The sequence below is a fragment of the Gordionus sp. m RMFG-2023 genome, chromosome 3 (assembly GCF_954871325.1).
Source record: "Gordionus sp. m RMFG-2023 chromosome 3, tfGorSpeb1-WG-v2, whole genome shotgun sequence".
NCBI lineage: Eukaryota > Metazoa > Nematomorpha > Gordioida > Chordodea > Parachordodidae > Gordionus > Gordionus sp. m RMFG-2023.
Genome location: NC_088777.1, coordinates 27,542,288 through 27,557,792, shown reverse-complemented (window position 1 = coordinate 27,557,792; position 15,505 = coordinate 27,542,288). Strand labels below are relative to the sequence as shown.

At 30.1% G+C, this 15,505-nt stretch overlaps 1 long non-coding RNA gene across 2 annotated transcripts; it reads right to left on the bottom strand.

Moving 5' to 3' along the window:
- Positions 1-1,111: 1,111 nt before the first annotated feature.
- On the bottom strand, positions 1,112-1,725 carry LOC135926567 (uncharacterized). Of its 2 annotated transcripts, none has more exons than XR_010571914.1 (4): positions 1,646-1,725; positions 1,524-1,595; positions 1,267-1,333; positions 1,112-1,220 (listed from the first exon to the last, which is right to left on the bottom strand). It is a non-coding gene; the product is annotated as an uncharacterized LOC135926567 (long non-coding RNA). The 2 variants fall into 2 exon arrangements; XR_010571915.1 differs by having other exon boundaries at positions 1,638-1,712.
- Between the last annotated feature and the right edge of the window lie 13,780 nt (positions 1,726-15,505).

The window sequence follows — 15,505 nt, the reverse complement described above, 5'->3', positions numbered from 1 at the left end:
TTGAATTTACGATTAGCCTAACTTTGATCGTAAAGTCATTTGATCGTAAATTTTGTCCATTTTTCTCTGATTGGTCTATTTAATCGCGGTAAATTAAAATCATTTAAAAACATTATGCTTAATACTGTAGCTGATAATTTAAGACTATTTTTTAAAAGAAGAAATGAATCATTACAAAGTATTATATATTTAATTTGATTTTTAAAAAAATATTTTTTTAGAGTGACACAAAATCATCTAACAGCTGAAGGTATATTTAATACTAAACTTATCTAGATTACATACATTAATTTAGATAAAGATTCTCCATGTAATATAGATCAGAATATTAGCCAACTCAGTAGCTCATCTAGTAATCAATAAGTAACAAATAAAATAATTATTTTTGAATAAACAAGCTAATACAATTCAACAAATACAACCACAACATATACAGCCCCAAATATTACAACCAATTACTAGAGATAACTTTTACCCTCCAATTTCAAGTAACAAAATTAATTGTATAAATTAATAAACATTTTTTTATATATATTAACAAATGTGGCCCAAATACAAAGTTTTGCATTTAACCACACTAATAATCAAACTACTTTTACAAGTAGATTACAAATATTTTTTTTAAATTATATTTTAATATAATTAGACCTGGAAGACATTAACAATGCAGGAATTTTATTAGACTTACATAATTCCAACAATGAAAATTTAAGTAAATAAATTATATTATTACATTTACATAATCTGATTATTACATTTACATAATCTGATTATAAATAATTTATATTTTGACACTGTAATTTTTAGATATACAATATATTCCAACTTCAAAAGGGAATTTGTGCTTGTATCATGATGGATAATATATAACAAAAGAAAAGAATATTCAAAATCTAATTACTCAATATAATTTAAAAATTATAAATAAATATTTATTTGTTTAAAACTTATGTATAATTATAATATAGATGTATAATAAAATATAATATTCTGACCAAATTATCAATTAATTTTATTTATAAGTTATAATTATCTAATAAATAATAAATTGTAATCATATTTATCAGTTGCTTCTATTTCCATTATTTAAAGGAGTTCAAAATCAGTAGCTCTTCTTTCTTCATTATCTAATAAATAATAAATTTTAATCATATTTATCAGTTGCTTCTATTTCCATTATTTAAGGAGTTCTAAATCAGTAGCTCTTCTTTCTTCATTATCTAATAAATAATTGATATATGTTTATTAATAGGTATATATTATTACACTAATCTGATATAAAGAATTAGAAAAATATTTCATTATTTAAGGAGTTCAAAATCAATAGCTCTTTCTTCATTATCTAATAAATAATAAATTTTAATCATTTTTATCAGTTTATTAATAGGTATACGTTGTAATCATATTTATAGTTGCTTCTATTTCCATCAATTAAAGGCATTCAAAATCAGTAGCTCTTCTTTCTTCATTATCTAATAAATAATAAATTTTAATCATTTTTATCAGTTTATTTATAGGTATACATTGTAATCATATTTATAGTTGCTTCTATTTCCATCAATTAAAGGCATTCAAAATCAGTAGCTCTTCATTATCTAATAAATAATACATTGATATATGTTTATTAATAGGTATACATTATTACACTAATCTGATATAAAGAATTAGAAAAATAATTCCATTATTTAAGGAGTTCAAAATCAGTAGCTCTTTTTTCTTCATTATCTAATAAATAATAAATTTTAATCATTTTTATCAGTTTATTAATAGGTATACATTGTAATCATATTTATAGTTGCTTCTATTTCCATCAATTAAAGGCATTCAAAATCAGTAGCTCTTCATTATCTAATAAATAATACATTGATATATGTTTATTAATAGGTATACATTACTACATTAATCTGATATAAAGAATTAGAAAAATTACGTGCATATAATATGAATTAAAAAATCGACCATTTTGACCTGAAATGGACAAAGGTACCATTTTACGATCAAAATAATACGATCAAAGGAGGCCCTCCCGAATTTACAATATAATACTAGATTTTTGCAAGGCAGATGGCTGATAACCTGTCACTGACATCTAGCGTAATCTTGCACTCATAGAAAGCGAAATCAAGGCGTAAAATACAAAATGCAGTAAATTTAATAACTCATTCAAGTTCGTGTGTATTTATTTTGGGTTTTAACAATAATCTGAGGAGCATTAAATGCATAAATATAAAATTACATTAGGAAACCCGTATGATTATTGGCAGCGTCTACATGAGAAGGGTGGATAGGGGGGGAGTAGGAATAGTTTGCATCCAATTATTTTGAGAGGGAGGGAAGTAGGCATCTTTAAGAGGGGTAGGATAAATATTTTCGGGGGTTTTCTATTAAATAAAATAGGGCTAAGTATCAAAGTTGTTAACGCTCCTTTATAAAAGTAGCTAGCTCCCGATCTTACCTTCTCAAAAGGAGCAAGCTTCCGCTCCCGCTATACATTTTTAAAAGGAGCTAGCTCCCGCTCCAAGTAATGGAGTGCCACTCCATCCTTTGATTTTCATTTTTTTAGAATGTACACGCCGCAAAATCTTATTTTTTTTATCAAAAATGTTTTATTTATATTAAATGATATATCAAAATATTTCTAATCTTTTATTAGCTTTTAAAAATAATAAATTTTTTAAATTTGAATCTAATCCACGCTACTACCCAAAAACCTGTTTAACAATACTAAATAGGCGCTCAACAGGAATAATAGAGGAAAGCTTTTCTAATTCAGAAAATTTATCAAAAATAGTAATTTTGATATCATTATTTATAAAATATTTGTACTATCTTCATGAAATCCAAAAAAATCCAAATCATTGCAAGGTTCCTGTGAAAGTAGCTATTTTGACATCAGGAATTTGAAATTAATTAATTTGTATTTTAGTTCCATATTTTGTGCACATTTTATTAATACCCAATAAAGTTGAATGCAGTATGGATAATAGCATTTTCATCATTATAAACATTTGAAAATCTGTATTAAAGTCATTTAAATAGATAATTTATTTTTTATGTCGATTTCCTCTTCTATGATGTCTGGATCCATAATATCAAAAACTATTTTTTTTCATATATCTATAAAATGAATATTAATATGACTTACAAGATTTTCCAAGAAATTTTAAATATAAAAAGGAAGAAAAACTTGATGTTTAATATTTTTACTGATTAGATTAAAAAACATTATAAAAGGCTCAACATTTAATATTGTATAAATTTAAATAAAATAAAATAAAATTTTTTTAAATTTTATTTAAAAAATAATTCAATTAATACATTAAATTTAATAGAGCCGTGGAGCGGCGCTCCTCCACTTCAGCCCTAAAATGAGCTAATTTCAGCTACAGCTCCTGATTTAGGTGTTTTTGAAAAAGTGAATAGTGCTCAAGGAATGCCGCTCCTATGACATATAATAATACATAGACTAACGATTCATTCATTAAAATGCAATTTTAAGCTTATATGAATTCAAATCAGCGGTGGATGCCATTAACACCATCTTAATTGCCCCTATGATAATTTGTCTTAGTACCTAACATTTAAAGTAAAATATTATATTTAAGTAAATATTTTAATAAATACTATGGTATATTATAAATAATTATTTTCCCATAGTTAGTTATTAATGCCATGATCTGTTAAAAATAGTCCATTATTTATGAATATTTTAGTTTGAGTAATTAAATCTGATTCTATCAGTGGCGTATCCAGAAATTTCCTATGGGTAGGCGGGGGATTTTTTAGGGCGAAGATTCCAAACCCCAGTTAGCTAACCTTCGGCCACCTTTTTTCCTGCCTTCGGCCGGGTTTTATGTTTGAACTATTCAATTAAATTATAAATAATTTAATAATAATTATATTTTTTTTTTTAAACAATATATTCTTATTTAATTTACATAAAACCTAATTAAAAATAATATAATTTATAAATTTATAATTATATAATTAAAAATAAAATTCTATAAATATTTTAACTTTTATTAATTCGCGCTTATGGTTATTTAAAGAAGAAATAAAGGTTATAACCCAATTTTTTATTATTTTAAGTTAGGTGTACTATATTTAATAAAAAAAACATTTAAATCTAAAATTGAAATAAAGCTAAGTGACATTTTTTTAAATAAAAATTTGCTTTAAAAATTGGCCTAAGCTTAAATTCTCATACTATATAAGTAGAATAAAAATTTTTTATTGAAAATACTAATTGTAGTATGTATAAAATATTGACTAGAAAATGATTTAAAAAATCAGTCTTTAAAGCTTCTTAGCAAATACAAAATTATACAAAAAAATTATTAAATACTATAATTATAATGTGATTTTTAATTTTCATGGGAAATTTGCCAATTAATCAAGAATTTAGTTTGTCGTTGGAACCAAATCTCTTTGGATATTTTACAGAGCTAATTCATCTATCCGAGATTCCGGAGTAGTATATCATAAATAAATATTTAATCTTCTCAATTTGGAAAAGGTCCTTTCATTCGTATATGTTGTATTAGGCAAACATTCAAGAATTACAACTTCAAAATATTTTGAAATTGAGCTAAGGTTTCCTTACACCGATTGAGCGCATCAATAGCATGCTCAGATAATATAACCAAACGTAGTTTATATTTATACCACATTCGAATTCTTAGATTAAAATGATTTCAGCATCACAATATTATAGGAATAAAATTTGCTAAATATTTAATTTTACCAATAGTGGCATCAAGAAATGAAGAAGGGTTTTTAGGTAATAGTTTTAATTTAATAACGATTTTATAACTAATACTTAACCTGATTTTCATAAAATATATGCTACCTACCTTTTCCATAATATTCTTCAATTTGTATTTGTTCATTTTGTTTCATGCTTAGCCTTATTTAACTTTTGTATTTCTATTTCTTCTGTTCTATAAAATTAAAGAATGAACAACATTTAAAAAATTCTAGATATTTATTAATAATTAAAATAATATAAAACTTCCTAACTCACTAAAAATTTTGAATTTGATAAAATAATCATAATAGATAAACTAGAAATAATCATAATGATAAAACAATTCCGTTTTATTTCTATCGCTTTAATTAAAAATTTCCCAATTTATTAATGTTTTTGAATAAAGTTAATATACTCACAAGGAAAGGAAATTTTAATAAAATTTATTTTTAAAAAATAAGTTTTATGTTGGAAAATTGATATTCAAATATTTGCAAAATTTTGACTGTAAGGGGGGGGGGATTTTTATTAGCTTTAAAGAATATTTATGAAAACAGTCAAATTTCCATTAAGCTGGATTCTATATTATAATGCTTATTTGATAAAATTATATCTAAAATTTTCCTAAATTGTCTATAAATATCTTTAATTTATAATTACAAATAATATATCTTATTTAATTTAAAGATAGATTGATATAAGTTGCAGTACATCAAGCAACAATACATGCTCAACTATTAATAAAATAATTTTTTAAAATTCATTTTATTTATTATATTATAAGTATTCTTTTTTGTTTTAAAACATAAATATTATTTTTTTTTTAAGATTCTTTATCAAGAATAAAATTTTATTAATTATATTGTAACATGTAATTTTATATTTATATTTAATTAATAATAAACATAACCATATTTTTATGAAAACCTATATCATCATCGGATGTTCAAATAACATTCAATTATTAATGTTATAAGAATTTGACAATAGGTAAAGAGTGCTTCTTGATTAGGTATATGATAAATAAGATAATCAAAAACATTTGTTTGATTTACTTCTGAAAAAATAATTTCTTTTTATTAGCAATGATCTTCAAAAACACGGAATGCACTTTCAGAAAGTTGTAATAATATTTATCACATTTAGAAGGAATTATTAACCCCTTATTGTGTTTTATTTTTATTAAATTATAAGCATTACTATTTTTATGATTTTGATTATCGATCATAGCTTTTATGCAGGTACATAAGCGTAGCCAGGGGGGGGGCAAAGGGAAATCTCCCCCTCCACTTCAGAAATTTATCACTTTATGTAAATATCACTTTTAGCTAATAAAAAATACCCCTTAGTCTTCCCCCCACTCCCTGACCCTCAAAAATGTTTGCATATATCTTAAACAATAATTTGAAAGAAAGAATGTAAAAGTTGATGTTTTTTATAAAACTATTCATCATAATTTATACATTTTTGGGAAAATAAATTTATAAATATATAAAATGAACCAAAAATGTTTTTTGATAAATGGAATATAAGCCAAAGATAAGTCTTAAGACAAAAGGGAAATGTATTATAATTATTAATAATAGATCCATAAAATTACTAAATAATATAATATATCAAATATAATTTTTTATAAAGTGAGTAATTCTAATTTATTTATCTTAATAAAAGTAAAATATAATTATAAAACTATTGATACAATTAAATCATAAATTAATAAAAATATCAAAGCACAATACAAACAGTGGAATATTATATGTCGTAGATTAACAGTATATCTAATTTTATCAGGTAATTTTACCAATATAGCGAATTATATATTTTACAAGAAACTATAGAAAAGGACATCAGAAAATATCTTTTAAAGACATTGTGGGATGTATAATATGAAAATTAAATTTTAATGTCATTTTATCTTAAAAAAATAGATGGCGTTAAATAATTGTATGCAAATTGTTGCTATATTTTATTTATTATCAAGAGCATTGAATAGTAAAATATGATAAATTATTAACTGTAATATATTTTCTAACTGTCAAATATGTCTGTAAAAGTGGAACTTTACCTAGTATTTTGTAACTAATTCTATATAATAGAGGAATATCAACTATATGTCTATTTACTTTTTATAAATAAATTTCTTATGATTATTTGGAATAAATTATTACCATGCTTTTATATTAATGTATATACAAGTAATTTATTATATTTTATATAAACTAATAAAAATATAAATCATATTTGTTCCAGGCTTATTATTTTTATTAAAATTTGTAAAAATATTTTATGACTATATATAGACTAAGGTAACCCGGCCGAAGCCCATGCAAAAGAGGGCCGAAGACCCGCCCAAAAGGGGATCTGGGGGCGAAGCCACCAGCAATTTTTTAATCCCCCCCCCCATTATGAATAACCTAGCTACGCCTATGTGCAGGTTGTTAAGGGAGCAAGCTATTAAGCCTAGCACTAAGGAAGATAATGGCCAAGTATACGAATAATAAGGAGTTGAATAAATAAATATTAAAAAAAAAGTTGATTGACTTTTGATAAATAAAATAATAAATAAACAAGATGATTTTGTAAAAAAATAAATATATAAGCGCGAAATAAAAAGAAATTATTGTTATTTTTATGTACGATTTCATATTTTAAGGAAAGAAAAATAAAGAAATATAATTATCGATTTTCATGTTTCAAGAGAAAAGAATTATTGAAGTAAGTAAAAAAAACATAGATATATAAAAAGTAGTTGTTTGTTGTTATAATACCAGAGTGTTGTTTTGATATTGGTGACCCCGACGTATTACGGGAAAAAGAGTATTTTTAAAATTAGAAAACATAGTAGAAGGTTTTAAAAGAAATAGAAAACCAGTATTTTTAAAATTAGAAAACATAGTAGAAGGTTTTAAAAGAAATAGAAAACCAGTATTTTTTAAAATTAGAAAACATAGTAGAAGGTTTTAAAAGAAATAGAAAACCAGTATTTTTTAAAATTAGAAAACATAGTAGAAGGTTTAAAAAAAAATAGAAAACCAGTATTTTAAAAATTAAAACATAGAAGGTTTTAAAAAAATTGGAAAACCAGAATTTTTAAAAATAAAGAAAACGTTTGTAGTAGAAAGTTCTAGATAAAAGATAGAAAACCAGTGTGAAAAAAATTAAAAAAAGGTTTAAAAAAAAGAAGGAAAACCGGATTAATAAACTTCTTGTACGACATACAAGATATATGTATAGTTGCATCTTTAGTTTGTTTACAATTCTAATAGTATTTAATTTATTAACGTTGCAAATAGTTAAACTCTTTATATTAAAAGTAAGTTAATTTTTTATAGAGAGAAAATAAAAACTTTTAAATTTATAAAGTGTTGGGAATTACAATATAATATTGTGGGAGCATTAGTCATATTAGTGATTTGGATGTGTAGTTTGATTTGGGGAAGAAGAGTTAAAAAGAGTCTTAGCGTGAGAATAAAGGGCCAGACATTAACAATAGAGGGGCATAATGGAGAGGAGGATGTTATGGGAAAGGTAACATGGTTGCCGGTTCAAGAATTAATTAATGAATGGACAGAGAGTGAGGTAGATAAATTAATAAGTAAACCTGATGGGAGAGATGCATATAATGATAACAGATTGGGACCTTATAGGGGACCAAGGGAGAATTTTAAGGGACGGAGAGGGGAAATAAGACCCAGTTTTGATTCGAGAGTGAGGGGAAGAATGAATTGTTATAATTGTGGAAGACAAGGACATATGGCCAGAGATTGTAGTGAGGCAAAGTGTTTCGAATGTGGTAGATTTGGTCATATAGCCCCTTATTGTCCAGGAAAACAAGAGAAATTACGATGTGCGGGTTGCGGAAGATTTGGTTACAATAGAAGAATGTAATACGGGAAATTATAATACTCGAGGAGGTTTTCCCCAGAGAGTAATTGGACCAAATACTTCAACTGTGCGAACCATTGAGGATGCCAGAGTTGGGGGAAGAGGAGTATTTCCGGAGGGAGTTGAAGATCAAACAGTGGAATATTTTCGATGTTGAGAAAGGGGACATGTGGCAAAGGATTGTGCTAATTTGTGACTATTTGATGGTAAAAAAGATGATAAACGTGGCCAAGAGAGTGGGTTATTGTAAACAAACAAAATATATTCACGAGGACAAAGAAATTAATTGGGAATGTAAGGATGATACAAGACGAGGTAATACATGATCCTTGTCCTAGAGTAATAATAGACTTCAATGGGAATAGGGTACCTATACTATTTGACACGGGGACAGCTATTTCAGTAATGAGTTATGAGAGATATAGGAGTATTTGGCCCGACGAAATGATAGCAAATGAAGGCTTGAGAATATGACAATTCGATTGATCGCAAATAGCAGTAATGGGAAGAGTGGAAATAGAGGCAATGACGGAAGGAGGGATAGAGGTTTTGGACTTATGGATTATTAATAGGAGAGTAGAAGCGGTATTGGGATTGGATTGGATCACCCGGATTAATCCATGGTATAGTTTTTTTTTTTGGGGGGGGGGGGTATTTGCATGGTGGGGGGTATTCGTTCCAATGGTGAGTGATGATATATATGGGAGGAGGACGTATGAGGACGTGGAAGTATTGCCCAGAATTGAGAACCTGTTCAATTGGGAGCGGGAGGGAGTTGAGGAAATGAGGGAAGAAATTAGGAATGGATGTCGGGGAGTAAGGTTTAGAAATGAGGGAATTAGGAGAGATAGTTATAGTGGAGAGGTAAGCGGAGAGTGGGGAAGGGAAGTGGAAAGGAATAATATCATAAGAGGGATTGGAGCTAATAAGTTTAAGGGGGAAATAAGGGCGCAAAATCCTAAAGGGAAAATAGGGAATAATTATAAGGGGGAAATAGGAAATAATTCCAAATTCTAAGGGAGGAATAGAGGCGTATTATTCCAAGGGGGAAGTAGAGGCGAGTAATAGTGAAGAGGAGATGGGGGCAGAAATTTGTACAAAGGAAGGGAAAAAAATAATTGTAAGGGGTGGGTGGGAAGGAATTACGAGGGAGAATTAGCGGTGAGGAGTTATGGGTATGCGAGTAAGGAAAAAGACAGGCAATGGGAGGGGGAGATCCAGAAGACAACAGATAATGAAGCGAAGAACGGGAAAGGGAAGTTGCAGGATAATAATAACGATGAAAATATAATAAAAAAAGAAATGACAGGAGAATCCGAGCCAAAAAACGGCATGTTGCAACCGGGAAGGAGAATTGGAAGTAATCAGGATGCAGGAGGGAGTAAGAAAATTGGTGGATGATTATCAAGAAATTTTTGACAACGAATTGGGCTGTCTGAATGATTACGAAGTAGATATCAAATTAAAAGAGGGATGTGTACCAAAGTTTTGTGCTTTGAGGCGAGTACCGTTTGAATGGAGGAAGGATGTCGAAATGGAATTGGATAAATGGGTACAGAAAGGCATCGTATGTGCTGTGGAATATAGTGAATGGGCAACACCGTTAGTGCCTGTGAAGAAAGCTAATGGTCAACTACGTCTGTGCGCTGATTTTCGAGTGACTCTACTGGGTCGTAGAAGTTAAATATCCGTTACCGAGAATTGAAGAAATTTTAGCGAATTTGAAGGGAAGTATATATTTTTCAAAAGTTGATTTTTCCAATGCGTACTTGCAATTGCGGGTAAAATCGGAAGCAAGAAAGTTGTTAACCATTACTACTCCCAAGGGGTTATTTGCGTTTTGTAGATTACCTTTTGAATTAAGTGTATCCGCTCCGATATTTCAGAGGACTATAGCTGCGGTTTTTCAAGGGATGGAAGGCGTATTCTATTATATGGATGACGTATTGGTAATGGGGTGAACTCCGGAACAGCATGAGCAAAGATTGAAGGAGGTATTCCGAAGAATTAAAGAAAAGGGTTTGCGGGCCAGTGCCAAAAAAAGCGTGTTTGGAGTGACGGAAGTCGTATATTTGGAAAAGAGGTTAGACCGTTGGACGTATATTTGGAAAAGAGGTTATTGGATAAAAATATGACGGGAATTGCGAATATTTTGAGGCCGAATAATAAAATTGAGGTTCAGGCTTATTTGGGAATCGTAAATTACTACCACCGATTTGTAGAGGGATTCGCCAAATAGCTGCGCCATTATATACTTTGCTAAAGAAGGGTGAGAAATTTGATTGATAGGAGGAACAGGAGAATGCGTTTGAAGAATTAAAAGTTAGAATTGGAAGGGAGCCCATTCTTATGTGTTTTAACAACGAGTTGGAGGTGGTGTTGGCGGTAGATGCGTCGATTTAAGGAGTAAGTGGGGCGTTATTGCATTATATAGATGGAATGGAAAAACCGGTTTTGTTTTTCTCGAGAATATTCAGAGCCGCGGAAACGAGATATTCCGTGATTGAAAAGGAGGCATTGGCTGTTATATTTGAACTGACGAAATGTCGTGAGTATTAGATTGGGCGTAGATTTGTGATATATACAGACCACAAGCCGTTGGTACACCTGTTCAAAAAGGATAATAAGGAGCTGATGTTATCGCCCCGATTACAAAGATGGCTCTTACTGGTGGGAAGTTTTGATGTACAATTAAAATATCGACGGGGAAGGGAAAACTGTTCTTTCTAGGTGTGGAGCTGGAGAAGAGGGATATGAAATGGCTCAAGAGGATATAGAGGAGGGAAAGGAGCAAGGACTAATTAGAGCGATGTTCAAAATGGCCAAGGGAGGACCGGTAACGTGGGAAGAACTTAAAAGGGCAACACTAAAGGATCGTGAATTGATTCGAGTTAAGGCGTGTATAAAGGGGCGAAAACCTTGGAGCGACGGAGATAAAGTTTTTAAAAACATCGAAAAGGAATTAGCTATCGTGTATGACTGTGTGGTACGGGGAAGTCTGGGTATAGTACCGTTCAAATTGAGATTCGGTCTTGGCAATGATACATGTAGGGCATCAGGGAGTTGAGAAAATGAAACAATGGGGCCGAGAATATGTATGGTGGCCAGGGATGAACAAAGAGATTGAGGACATAAGCCGAAGCTGTGAAATGTGTAACCTATGGGCGAGTAAGCCTCACTACAGAGCCGTGGGAACGTATCCACATCGACTTCTTTGACTTTGAGGGGCAAATATATTTAATTGTGGTAGATGCATACTCCAAATGGGTAGAGTACGAGGCAGTAAGGGGGTTAACTACGCAAATTATAATAAAGACCTTAAAGAATTTATGGGCTCGTTTTGGGGTAGCGAGGACGATCGTGTCCGACGGCGGTCCCGCTTTTGTGAGTAGACAATTTGAAAGATTTTGCGCGGAAACCGGGGTAAAACATGTCTTAGCACCTCCTTATCATCCAAGCTCAAACGAACAAGCGGAAAGAATGGTGGCTCTGGTTAAAAGTTGGTTAAGAAAATCGAAATATGGCCGGGGGGAGGACTAATCGCCGTGGCCTATTATAATAATAGTCGAAAAGGGGAGGAGTTGTCACCGGTGGAAAAATTTTTGGGCCGTAGAACTCGCATTCAATTATATTTGCTAAAACAAGAGGTACCTCCAGAGATGAATTCAAGAAATAATACGTGCAAATTCATGGCAAATTCGTGGTAGGGCAAACGGTTTGGGCTAGAATTTTTGGGGGTACCCGAAAATGGGAATCCGGTGAGAGAACGTGGGGCACAAATTGCATAGGATAAAGTTCCCAGACGGGCGAGAAGGAATAAGGCATGGGAATCAGTTAAAGCGAGGAATGAACCCCGGAAGACTTAGGTCAGGTCAGGAGGGAAAAGGGGAGTCAGCATGTGTGAAGATAAAGAGTCGTATATAATAATAATTGAGAGAATAAAAGAGCATATAGAATGAGAGACGTAACAATTTTTGGAAGAATAAAAGAGCCTATAAGAATTAGGTGTAGAGGAGGGAGAATAGAATTGGAGAAGAAAACAAATGTAAATTTTTTCTAATAGTAATTTTTATCAAATGTAAATTCTTTCTAATAGTCAATTTTTATCAAATGTAAATTCTTTTTAATAGTCAATTTTTATCAAATGTAAATTCTTTCTAATAGTCATATTTTATCAAATGTAAATTTTTTTTTGATAGTCGAAATTTTGTCGAAGGGAACAAATGTAAATTTGTATAGTCCCAAATTTTTTTGTCGAAGAAAACAAGTGTAATTTTTTTTGTTGTGATAATTAAAATGTCAAAAGAGTTGGAACGATATGTTGTTTGGGATCATATTATTGGAAGGGAAATTTGGATATGTTAGAGACGGGAAAGGGGCGGTGTCCCAAATTATTTGATGAAAAGATAATTAATTACTAGGCGTTCAAAGCATAGGCTTAGGAGGCAGTGGGCCAAAAAAAAAAGAGGAACAGAGAAAAATTATTAATTATTTATTTTTGTGAAGAAATTTTTTTTCGTTAAAAGTTATAATTCTTTTTTTTTGTAAGTTAAATAAAATTAGTGATTACCTCGAATTGTAAAAAAGGAATTCGTTACAAAGTACGTATTTTGTAAGGATTATATAGTATAGAATATATTTAGGTGGGTAATCAAAATGGATCAGAATAAAGCTCCGGGTTTGCGTAGAAGTTGGATCTGTGGGAATTATGAAGTGCTACTTATGGTGCGGCCTCATAGGACTGGGGGTAGGGGTCGGGGAAGCGGACGGGGAATGATAAGACGAACTATAGAGGACGGAAGACGGTGCTATCGCTGCCAGGAACGTGGACATATTCAATATAGATGCTCATGGAATTGGGAGAGAAGGGCGGATGGTAATCGGACGGGATTGCAACGAGCTCGAGCAAGGGTGGAGGAGGTACCAGCGAGGCAGATAGCGGCAATTGTGGGGGCTCGGACGGAGCAAGTAAGAAGCGATGAATCGAGGCCCGTCACAGAAATTCCGAGAACGAGGTGAGATGAAGAAGAGGGAAGCGGTGAATCGAGGCCCGTCGCAGAAATTCCGATAGATGAAGAAGAGGAGCAGCTTGAACATCGTCCAAGAACAGCTAGCGTGGATCAAATGGCCCATAGTTGATTTAACAGTCGAGAGTGAGGGCACAAACGATATGACGGCGGGAAACGATATAACGAGGGGAGAGGGTATCGCGGCTGCCGAGCGTAAAGGAACTAATCAAGGAGTGATGGGAACCGAGGAATGGAGGGAGCTAGTGGCAGTTCTGGACGATGTTTATGAGCTTAGAGGCTGGTTGGATGTCATGGTAGAGGATTCGGAGTGGGGCAACCTCTGGGAGGAGGAGGCGGAGGATCGTCTTTTCTGAAGGGGCGTGTTAAGGGAGCAAGCTATTAGGCCTAGCACTAAAAAGATAATGGCAAAGTATACGAATAATAAGGAGTTGAATAAATAAATATTAAAAAAAAGTTGATTGACTTTGATAAATAAAATAATAAATAAACGGGATGATTTTGTAAAAAAAATAAATATATAAGCGCGAAAAAAAAAGAAATTATTATTATTTTTATGTACGATTTCATATTTTAAGGAAAGAAAAATAAAGAAATACAATTATCGATTTTCGTGTTTCAAGAGAAAAGAATTATTGAAGTAAGTAAAAAAAAACATAGATACATAAAAAGTAGTTGTTTGTTGTTATAATACCAGAGTGTTGTTTTGATACAGGTATAACATGTTACATTTTTCAGATATTAATTTGTGTATTATATACCCTTCTATATAGGTTTTAGCATTTACTTACAAAAAATACATCATTTTATATCAATTTAAAATACAAGAAAAATTGTTATATATAATTTAATAATATAATGAATTCAATTCATTTTTAAATATAGGTAATGATTTTGTAAATAATATTTTAAAAGATGATAAAATGAGTAAATACAATTACGAACACAGAATAATAAAAACTATATTATAAAATGAAACTAATTGTCAAAAATAAATAACAAGTGATAAAGAATATACAAGGGAATAAGATATTCTAATAAAAGTAATAATGTTTTATCTCCATAACTGGGATAGGGTTGCTAATTGTTAGGGTTAAATAGTTAATATCATCCAACTAGCACAATTCATTAAAATAGTAAATTCATAAGTATTTTATTTCTTTAATTATAATAAATATAATGAATAATATAAAAAACATTTAAAATTGGCTCTTAAGAAAATTTAATAAAATAACTAAGACACTTTATTAAATATTACATATTTATTTATAATAGGCACAAAAAACAAATTGTTATATTATTAAGAATATATCTGAAGCTAAGCATCTATTTTATGCAAAATAGAAAGTATTACCTCTACTTTTAAGATTGAAGACGACAAATTTTAATATTATTGAGTGGCTTAACATTTAATCTATCTATGAAAATTGTAATGTATTAAATTTTCTATATAATTGGGAAAGGATGCCTAAAAGTCAAGATTTCTAAATTGTATTTGGCTTTAAAATTACTTTTGGGGTTTCTGCAAAATTTATTTAAATTGAATGCTTTAAAGATATAATTTAAGTTTGGATGTTAAAGCTAGATGGTCATTTGTAATTTAATCATGGTTATTCCAAATTCCTGACGATTCAGGTTTTTTATTATCTTATCAGGTTCATAATATTAAAGGGTGTAAGTATGCCCCCCCCCCCCAAAAAAAAAATGGGGTAAATATAAAAATTCTACGTACCCCTTGAAAATAGAATTTATGGGAATAAATAGAAAAATATAAACTTATAACTTTATGGTGCTAATAAAATTTATGGAGGTAATAGAAAAATATAAACTAGAACTTTACCTATGG